Raw genomic sequence first — 10,696 nt, 5'->3', positions numbered from 1 at the left:
CTGGAGGAAAACAGGAGTTTGCCAAGTTAAGACATTTTCTGTTCTCACATAACTAAAGCTGCTTTGATCTAAATTTGACAAGTGATGTGTATATTATACTACTGCAACCACTTTAGTCTTTTTAGCTCGAAAAACAAATAGCCCAGGGACCAAAATCTGCTCTCAGACATCCTCTTCGTGGAACTCCCACTGATTTCAAATTACTGAGTACGAAGGGTAGGTATGGCAGAGGATGCAGCAAATGTTGTTCCCAGGTTTTTAGGAGTGTTTGTACAGTTCAGATCCCTGGGATGCTGGTGGCTCAGCTTGGAAGCTCTGGGTTCATGTCCTGCTCTGGATCCTTGTTCCGTTCTGGGTAATGTTAGGGGTGCTGGTGCTTGCAGGAGAAGCTAAACTACCATTAAGCATTCCTCTGATCTGCATTGACACTGACTCATTTCTTACTCTTTTTTTTTGGAAGGATCAGTATTTCACCTCTTTCATGGAAATTAATCACCTCTTAATGTCAATTTTCTTTAAAGATACCCATGACGTCTTAAAAGGAAGATTAATTAACTCTTAGTCTGCTTAATTATCTCTTTCTCAATGAAGTCTGATTGAAATATAGGTAACTTTGACTCATTTATTGCCAAAATGACTTCTGTACTCCCTCTACCTGGTATATGTATTGTAATGGTAGTTTTTAATTCAATAACGTAAGAATTATGAGTGAAAGCTCCTGTGCTTTGTGACACCAAATTTAACCTCTGTACGTAGCTTTATATTCTTTAAATGTAAGTGATAGCCAGTCTGTTACCACTGCTTGAACTGGTCCTCCTTTCTCCAGAACGATTTACATGTCTTAATAAATAAGTGAATCAGGAGCAGTTGCCTCTGTCTTCCAGCTGGGAAATTAAGAGAGTGTTAGTGCCGAAAATACTCAGGCTCCTTTCACAATACAAGCTCATGAAGATTACTACCACATCTAGGGTTAAAATGTTGTTTGTTCCACTACAGCTTTCTTTCAGAAAAGCCAAATCATTGCATTACTTGCTTCTCTCTCTCTCTCTCTTTTTATTGCCAGGATGATTTTCCAGGAAGAGATTTTTAAAAATTACAGCCAAGCAAACCCCAGACTGGAAGAAGGGAAGGAGAGAAGCTACAGCCCTATAAATACGAGAAGATGTACTTTTTGTAGATTCAATTTGTGTTTAGTGAGCAAGGAAGAGAAACAGCGTTTTGTTTAATATTTCAGGAAATCATGCAGTAAATGCCCAAAGAAGTGTAGTTTGTTGAGGCCAGGGCACACTCCAGTTCAGCTTCCCACATGGAGAGCTGTTTGCCAAGTCTGGCTGATGCACAGTTTTTGTACAGTATAATTATTTAATTTTGTGGCATGATTTTTTACCATTGTTTTTTGCTGTTATAACACATAACATGGATGTTTTTACATCAAAATAATTGTTGTTTTGTTCTCTAATTATGGATGTATTTAACAGAACAAAGACCCAGTAGGAATTGCAAATTGTTTAGGTCATCTACTCCCTTCCTCTGCCTGTGACGAATTATTTCTTACATTGTGTTAATTAAAGCTTTTTCCAAAATATGAAAAACACTGAAAAGTCATGTTATGTGACTGGGGGAAAATAGTACAGGACCAGTAAATAGGATTACAGAAACATCTGCTGGAAACTTTTTTCTTATGAAGTATGACATTTATACCTTGGCAATGAGCGATATTCACATTAACTGCAGATTATTTGTACAATTGACCATTTGACAGCACTACCCAGCCTGTTTCCATGGCAGTCAGAGAGACTTTGCCCCACTCTGTTGAAGGAAAAGTCCTGGAGCAGTTGGACTACTGGGATCTTAATAACACCAGCATTCAAACAGGCTACACACTACCTGAGTATTGGCTGGTTTCCTCTAAGATATATCTGCATATACTGTTTCTGTCTTTGAGAGAGTTTGTGTCTTTTTCTGTAAGAAAGTGAAGAAAATCATTTAAGAGGGATAATAATGGCCAAAGGAAATGAAATCAGGGAGGCCACATCACTGTCCTGATCTTAAATACATTAAAATCAGGGAACTTCTCTGCTTTAGAGACACATCTTTGTTGGAAGGTTTCTGTCTTTATATACACAAATGCCTTTTTGCTGTGTTTTCATAAATTAAAAAAACAGCTGTGATGACAGTGCTGTAGGAAGGGGCAAGAATAGGTAAATATAAATTACTTTGGGGAATTAGCAGGCCTAATGAAAGTGACCCTGGATGCATACAAAGCAGCATTTTAAACAAATATTTGGCTTCTCTGGGGCAGAGAGAGCCCTAGAAGATACAAACACTGTCTCTGAAATTCAGATGGTCTTTCCATTCTTTCACTCTGTGCGTATGTTTCCCTTCTCTGAGCTGCTGTGGGGTCACTGTGGGGCAAGTCCAGAGTCCCTCTGGGATGAATCCAGCTTATTAGAGGCCATGTAAATCAGTGGACAGCCTCATTCCCTTTTTATTATTTCCACCAACAAACCAACTCAAGCTTGCTGGGATGGAGGGTGTGAGCAGGGGTGTTGGAGCAGCCTGGGCCAGGACATCTGGATGGGCTCAACATTTAAGCTGCAAAGATGACTGCTTCTGCAACCATGGTAGCAGAGAGATAAATATATAGTAAATGCGAACCTTTATGCATTCTTCTTTGCCCAGTTCTAGACTCTTTACCACAGCAGAATCCTTCCTTCCCCCTCCACATCCCACACAGGGGAACCAGACGGAGCTCCCTGTCTGATTTTCAAACAGCAGCAGACCTCCTGTCCTCAAATTAGCCTCTATGGCTGTATTTCCCGAGTGTCTTCAGCTCCGGTTACTGTAAGGGAAAGTTTTAGCCTACCTTGTGCAGACAGACAGACAGACAGGCAGGCTAAGGCCCCTTCATGCATGGTTTTACCTCTCGCACACAGATCAATCAGGGTTAATACGCGGCTGTGGCTCTCCCCTCGTGCCAGGCAGCTCAGGTAGTCATTGCACTGGTTTAATGGAATCTCTGGCACCAGCGTGTTGGGCATATAGGATTACACCATTCAAAATGTTTCCCTAGACATCCAATGAATAATGAAAAGAGTTTAAAAGGTACTTCAACTGATACGCCCTCACATCCTTTGGGGTATGGGGTTATCTTTTCAAAGGGATAAATCTGTGTTAGTTTTAAGTGATTTCCTTAAAACGTGCATCCTTTAGTGAGAGAGAGGGATGGTATAGAGCTAGGGAAAGCATGTGCTTTGTCATTGGTTTTACTCATGAGCGTCTCATTGTGTTGTGCCTATTTGACCCAGCTTCATTCCATCATTTGGCTGACATGGGCTTTCTTTGAAGAAAGATCCCAATGAAGGGGGCTGAGATAGTTCATAACAGTTATACCCTTATCTAAAATGGTGTTCCTGACAGTGAACATTTACCAAAGGGCAGATGTGGCTGCCAAATGGCCACAGCCAAGTCTGAAGTAGGTACAATGACTTGGCCTGTCCTTTTAGTTAATTCCATGCATCCACTTTGTTTACAGCCTTAGTATTAATGATAAATGTTTGCTAACTTCACAAAACCTGACAATAGGCACATGCTACAAGTCTGACAGTAGGCACACGCCAGGGTATGTAGCTGGGCATCTTAGATTTCAGGCTGGCAGTGTTTCTTTTCTTTCAATCCATGGTCCCTGTTGGGATAGTATCTTGTCATGTCAGCAGTGAATATCTAATGTGGTCTTCATGCCGTGCCAGCAACCCATTAGCAAAGCCTCCTGGTTATAATCCTGCTGCTGTCTTGCTGGCTTTGCACCTTACCTGTACAGACACAGCACAGGCAGTGTCAAGACTCGCCTTTGTTTTTCCTGTGTAATGCCCAGAATTAGCAGTTACATAATAATGTGTTTCTAAGATGAGGCTTGGATAGAAAGGGCAGAGGCCATGAATAAGGAGAACCACTTAGGAGTGTTTAGACCATAAACTTTTTAATGCACAGACTGCCTCTGTGTTTTTGCTATAATGAGGACACACATGCTAGGTAACATCTCAGCACTTCCACAGTCTCCATCAAAGAACAAAAAAATGGTGAAAGGTGATGCCTTTTGGGTAAACTACCCAAAGCTCAAAAACAATATACACACTTGGTGGTGGTACAGAGAGACTTGAACTTGCCTAGTCAATTAAGATATTAACTACCCACACAAATTCTTTTGAATTACATGAAGAAAGAGGTTAATAAGAAACCAAAATTAATTATGACTAACATTTGGGGTTTGGGCAGGGGGAGGGGTGGGTGAGAATGGGGAAAGAATCATAAGGACAAAATTTTAGATCCAAGGTTATTATTCAGTCTTCTAAATAACTTTTAAAAATATCAGTCTTTTGCTCAGTAGGCTTTATTTAAAGTTAATAAGCAGGATAAGTTTCTGTTTCATGATAACAGTTGCTTAATGGGTCATTTTGTTTAACTGTTCAGTCATTCTTCCTATCAGGTGGTGGCAAGAGCAGCTTCTCACAGCAAAACAAATCTGCATATGCTGTTGTTCAGCAAACACTTTTAGATACGATAGCAAATGTTTAATATGTATTTGCAATTATGACCCTTTCCTTGTGTTCTGTTTCAGGGTTTACTTCACACTTTCATGTCAAAGATCTAGTTTCACAGATCACTGCTGATGAAGCTTTCCAATATGTGCCATAAGTATAGGTACATTTTGTTCCACAGAAGGCAGTTTTCGTTTGTTATTCTCATACCCTCGCATGGGAAAATGAGCTTGCTCCAGTCACACGAGTTCTTCATTTCGCTGCACAAAAGAGAAATCGAGCAAAAGAACAAACTTGCACCATAGGAAAATCAAGCTTCATAATTTATGCCAATAACAACCAGAAAAAAAGGAAGGACCTACAAATGCTAGAAACTGCTATTTTACAATTCCTTGTGAGTATATTCAATAGGAATTTAACAATTTTTATATATGTACATAGGTGTAGTAATTTAACGCGTTTAAGTAAAGACAGTGCCAATGAGAGCAATCCATTTACAGTAAAGATGAAGAAACCCCAATGTATTTGTCTCTTATAGTGTCATCAACATTTCAGAATATTACACTGAATATATTTCAGAATATTTTATAATTATTGCAATATATGTTTCCATTTATGTTACACATTTCTCTTTCTATTTAACCTATGGGGAAAAAAACTGAGAGAGTTTGAGTGAGAAGATCAAATACTGCCCTGAAACTCAAGGCTTCTGACTCCATTTGACACATTGCACATCCCTGTACTTGAAAATTTGTTCAGATTTTTTCTCTTTTCTTCAGGCAACTAATCATGGACATCTTGACAACTTTCGCCCATCCATCCCCAAGTAAATGACAGTGATAAAAAGCTGCATTTCTGTTGTATTACTTTATTTCAGGTACTGAAGCCACTGCTGTTCCTAGGGACAGAAAGCCAGGAGGTGACAAGGAACACAATAGATAGCTGGGGCTAAAGGGTAATGGACTTAAAATAAAAACAAAGCAAAACAAAACAAAAAAAAAAACAAAACAAAACAAAACAAAATAAAATAAAATAAAATAAAATAAAATAATAATAACTATTCACATAGAGTTTAATAATATAAAAATATTAAAGAGAAAAATAAATTTATGAAAAAGTGATCTATATGTGGATACAAAGCATGAGCACCAGGCTATAGCCTGGGATTCTCCATTTGTTTTAGAGGTATACAGAGATGACTCCCCCTCCTTTACTTTTGTACCTCCTCCCCTCCGTGCACGTGTGCCTACACACAGAAATGCACACTCCTTTGTTCTTATGTTCCTGCCCAAACATCGCCTAATGATGTGTATGGGAGAGAGAAAGCAGGACCAGATGAGCCTTTGGAGTGACATAATGTGGATGCTCTGTGTTATGTTATGTTGCGATGCTATAGCAGGGCAGGCTACTCCTATGCTCCTCAGGCTCGTTTCAGCCAGAAGGCTGGCTATCTAATGCAAAGCCCAGTGGATTCAGTGGAATCGTTTTTCACATCTTCAGAGCAGGCTCCTAGCTGCAAGCCTGGCTAATGCTACAGCAGAGAACATCTGATTATTACATGGGGCTGCTCAGGACCAGTAATCAAATTACCTAAAGGAAAGCATTTAGGATACATTATTTAAACTGCATTAGATATCCGTGTGGTCATTCCCAGGCAGAATGAATATTTCCTCAATTTGATTCAATTTTATTCAACTTAATTTACACCTTTCGTTCGTTCGGATGAATATTGCTCTGTAGCATGTCTGAAGGAAGCAGGCTCTGCAGGAAATGGTGTGAGCTGCTGACGTCATTTCTATCAAGGGAGCCTAGTATCAGAAAACATTGCAATGGGAGAGAGTTTTCCCTTGAATAAGACATGAAACTGAAGTCCCTCCTCTGGTTGCAATTATGTGGTAAATATAATTGTGACCTGAACATGGAAGTACATGTGTCAGCAGTAGGCAGGGATTGCTTCTCTGACATCCAAACTTACAATCTTTCCCTTACTACATGGAAACGAAGATTGCCAGCAAGGTCCCTCCCTCCTTGATGTCTGTCCTGTCCCATCCTCACAGGCTTTTGCATCCAGTTCTGCCTGGCTGAATTCCACCTAAACTGTGGCGTAGGTGCATTTGAGTCATCTTAGAATGACTTTGCTCTGCTAAATATCGCAGGCCCTGAAATCAAGCAGAGCCTCTGGTTTTGAGCAATTTTCTAAGCAGAAGCTTCAGAATTTGCTAGCTAGAAAAGGAGGATTTTGAGAGAGATAAAGGGATTCTGATGCTCTTCCAACCTCTTCTCCCCCTCTCCAGACTTTGTTCCAATCACGGAGCTATTGTGCAAAAGACAGAGTGTGCCTTCCCCGACGCTCCTCGTGTCAGGCCCCCTGCCACCTGCACACCAATCATGGCATCGCAGAAATGTCCTTTATCCCATCAATTCAGCCATGATTTAATCAGGCATCAGGAGTCGCAGTTCTCTCTTACTGCAACTACATGCTGGGTCTGAAGGCACTGAAAGGGTAAGGGGTGGATGGTCCGTGGAATTTAAGTTTCAAGGAAAACTTGCTCATTGTCCTCTGAAATTAGTAGAAGTAGTAAGACAATAGCTACAGTGATTACTCAGTGTTGGTACTTACAAAAAATGTGCTCCCCATAAATATTGAGTTGTGTCATTATCACTGTATGTGCTGGGCTTTCATAAATATTGACATTCTGTAATTAGACAGCTGGCTGTAAACTGGAGGAGACGGTCATTAAAATGGCCATTAACAGAGCTTAGAGCAGAAACAAAAAAAAATGCTGCTTCTTATTCATTCAGGGCACTAGAGCTGAGGGAAAAAAAAAAAAAAAAGGACATTTTCATTTAAATAGGGCAAACATTCTACATTTATTGTAATCTCTGTTGTTGAGTCTTCATTTCCAGATTCATCTATACAAAAGCATGGCTGTGTTTCTGCACATCCTTTCCAGAGTGCTCCAGCAAGGACACATATAAAAGTACTTGCAAGGTCTTTGTATGGACTTTAAAGCTTGTGCCTGCAAATATGTAGTATCAGGCCTGTGTGAAACAACTGATCTATGACAGGTGTTCACAGGCTAAATACCACTGTTGTTAGCTGAATGCTTTGCCTTCTGTGTCAAGAAAAATACCCACCATTCCCTGGTAATAAACATTGGACTATTTTCTAGCTTTGGCTTTCTGTTAGAATGACTGAAGCATGGTGTTGTTGGGAAATCTGTGCCTATGCTTCTCATATAAAAGTACAGTTTGACTGCCATCGAATTTTAGTCAGTCTGATAACTCCCAAGTTCTATACATTGTTCACTCATTTATTTATTCTTATGTATGGAAATTGTATAATTCAAGGTTTTCTTCCCCTTTTGAGTGATTGTAACAACTGCTATTATTTGCATGGTCACAACTGTTTGGGGGAAGATGAGGGATTTTCCGAGCTCAGAGACAGCAGGCTGAACAGCAGCGTTTCTCAGCGTGCAGTCTGGGGTCACCAGTGGTCCCAAGCCATTAAGAGGTGTAACAGCTGGAAAAATCCTGCCTTCAAAACATCAAAATCCACATATTCCAACACATACAGAAAAAAAAAAAAAAAAAAAACAGGCGGAATGGGAAGAAGTGAAATGATAAAAATCGGTCTGGTTTTGTGTTGGTTGTAATGACAGGGGCTGCCATGCTGCAGAAGGCAAGTCCACAGGTTTTTGTCTCTCCAAGAAATCCCGATATTATTGAAATTTATTTCATGAAATGTCACAGTTGCCATTAATTGGTATAGACTGAGATTCCTCTGTGATGACTGTAAAGACACGAGCAGCTTTGAAAATCATTGATTTGAGTCCAGCGACAAGCAGCTAGAAAGCCCTTTCAGGAATGGCCACCCAACGAGCAGGCTCTCCGCTACTGCCATTAACCACAGCTCTCTGCCTGGCTCTTTGATGAGAGCCAAGGCTAGTGAGCATTACAAGTGGATTATTGTTTTACACTCGGCATGAAAGATGCTCTTAATAAGAAGAAGAAATAAGATTAATCTGGCTAAAATCACTTTAAGAGAATGACTGCAAATTGAAGTGATTAGTAACAGTAGGTCCAAAAATTTATGTTGCAGTTATGCAGCCAGGGTGGTCGTGGAGTTTGGGGACTGCTGATATGTATCTCTCGAGTTTGCAGTGGTTTAGACATAATAATTTCACTTACATATTTTGTTTATTGTATACTGCACCACAGCTGAATATCTGCACAGACTTGTATCTGTACACCTACAGGGACAGGAGAAGCCAATGGATTTTTCTAATCCAAGATAGAGTCACATATATTCATAGATGATCCTGTTTGGAAGGAAATATAATCTGCTGGTGTGTTTTTATGAGTGAGCACATGTATATATATATGCAGCAACAGAATCACGTAACAGAAAGCCAGCTGACTTGTTCTTACCACAGCACCCAACAATTCACCTTTTGATCCTGCCCTTTTCACAAGTTTCTCAAGGAGTGATTACAGCTAGGAAGATGGAAAGCAGAGAAATGTCTCTTCTCTGTGAACATGCGATCAGTTTTCTCCCTTACAAAAAGGCGTTGGAGTCACATGGGTGTATCTGTGTGATGGAGATGGGACTTTGTGGAAGAGTCTGGCTCATACAAAACGGGTTGGTTGAGATCATGAGCTTGCATAAATCACCACCAGGGGGATCTCACCTCTGAGCTGAAGGTCACCAGCTGCAAAACCGGCCTAACACCATCTCCCTAGTGCCCCTTTTTTTTATCTCTTCCTCCCAGAGCTCTCCAGGACAGAGGCTTTAACCTTGGCATATTTGGAAAATGGCCCTGCCTTTAGTTGCACTTCATCCTGTGGCCAGATCAGTAACTTCTGATGCGGAAAGAGGAGCTGGACAGATTGAGGAGAAAGCTCCCAAGCTGGAGGCTTTGTTTTTGCTGCTTGGTGCTAGCAGAGGGGAGGGTGGTTCCCCCAGGCACATCCAAATCTGCTGTATTTCCGCAAGCTGCCTTGGCAGGTGGGGTCTGACCCTTTCTTTCCTGCTGGGAAAACAAATGGGGGACAGGCCACAGGTTGCAGGGACATCCCCGATGTGCTCTGTCCCAACAGGGATCCACACCAAATTAATCTCTGAGTGCTCTGAAGGATGCTCTGGTCTCTGCTGCTGGAAAAGAGGAGGCAGGACATGCTGAGGCTGGGGCCACTGAGATACCACCCTGTTCCAGTTGTAACAATTACCTGAGCTGTCCAAAAAACAGCAGGTCCTAAATTTTGAACAGAAGGAACTAAATACAGTCCTGGAGTAACTCCAGCAATCTCCGCAGTTTATAGGTGAAAGATTTCAGTCCTCCGTAAGGTTTATACACAGAGCTAAATATTTTCTCTAACACTGAGTCAAAGGACAGAAATTATTTCTCAAGTTGAGAAGTTTGGTGTTAAATTCAGATGACAAACCTACCTTACTGCCACTGGAACTGGCCTCTCTGTATTTCTAGTGCACATTAAGCAAAAAAGCATCTTTCGGATAGATGGCTTTTGCTGATAGCTATTTCAAAATTTCAATTTCAAGTGCGCTATAGGGTTCCTCTGTGAGCGAGAATTGCTTCTTACCATGTCATTTTTCAAAGGGTTGCAGTGAGGCCAATGAATTAGCTTCCTTTAAAAATCCTGCAGCATCCTGAACTAGTTCTGCAGTGAAACACATCCCTCTGCCAGCTACTGAGTTCCCTGTCTGGATAACTGAGTGCATGGGGGGAGTTGTCTTGGGTGTGCAGAAGTTACCTTAGGTTTTGACTGCAAACATTTACAGCTGGCCGTATTTGGTAGGACTGAAAATACCCTGAGAGCTAAAGCATGCAGTAGTGACGTGTGTATGGTGTGGCACAGAGCTCGGTGGGGTTCTCAGCATTTCTTGCAGGATGATAGTTCAGGTTACATTTCTTTATAATGGACATTGCACTTGCTTCGATTGCCACAGGTGAGAGCAGACAGGAGACTGGACAGCATGCGCCCCGTCCCGGCATGGGGGCAATGGCAGCACATCCCACGTCTGACGACACAGCCCCGCTCCTGTCCCCCAGCATAATGATCTCAGGGTGCCAGCTGCAAACATGCTGTCGCTGCAAAGGGGAGGAGAGGTAAAGAGGCTGAGGATGCTTATCTGAGCG

Source organism: Anser brachyrhynchus (genome assembly GCF_964034855.1).
Source record: "Anser brachyrhynchus genome assembly, chromosome: 1".
Classification (NCBI taxonomy): domain Eukaryota; kingdom Metazoa; phylum Chordata; class Aves; order Anseriformes; family Anatidae; genus Anser; species Anser brachyrhynchus.
The sequence above is the reverse complement of the archived record's forward strand: the minus strand, read 5'-3'. Positions refer to the sequence as shown.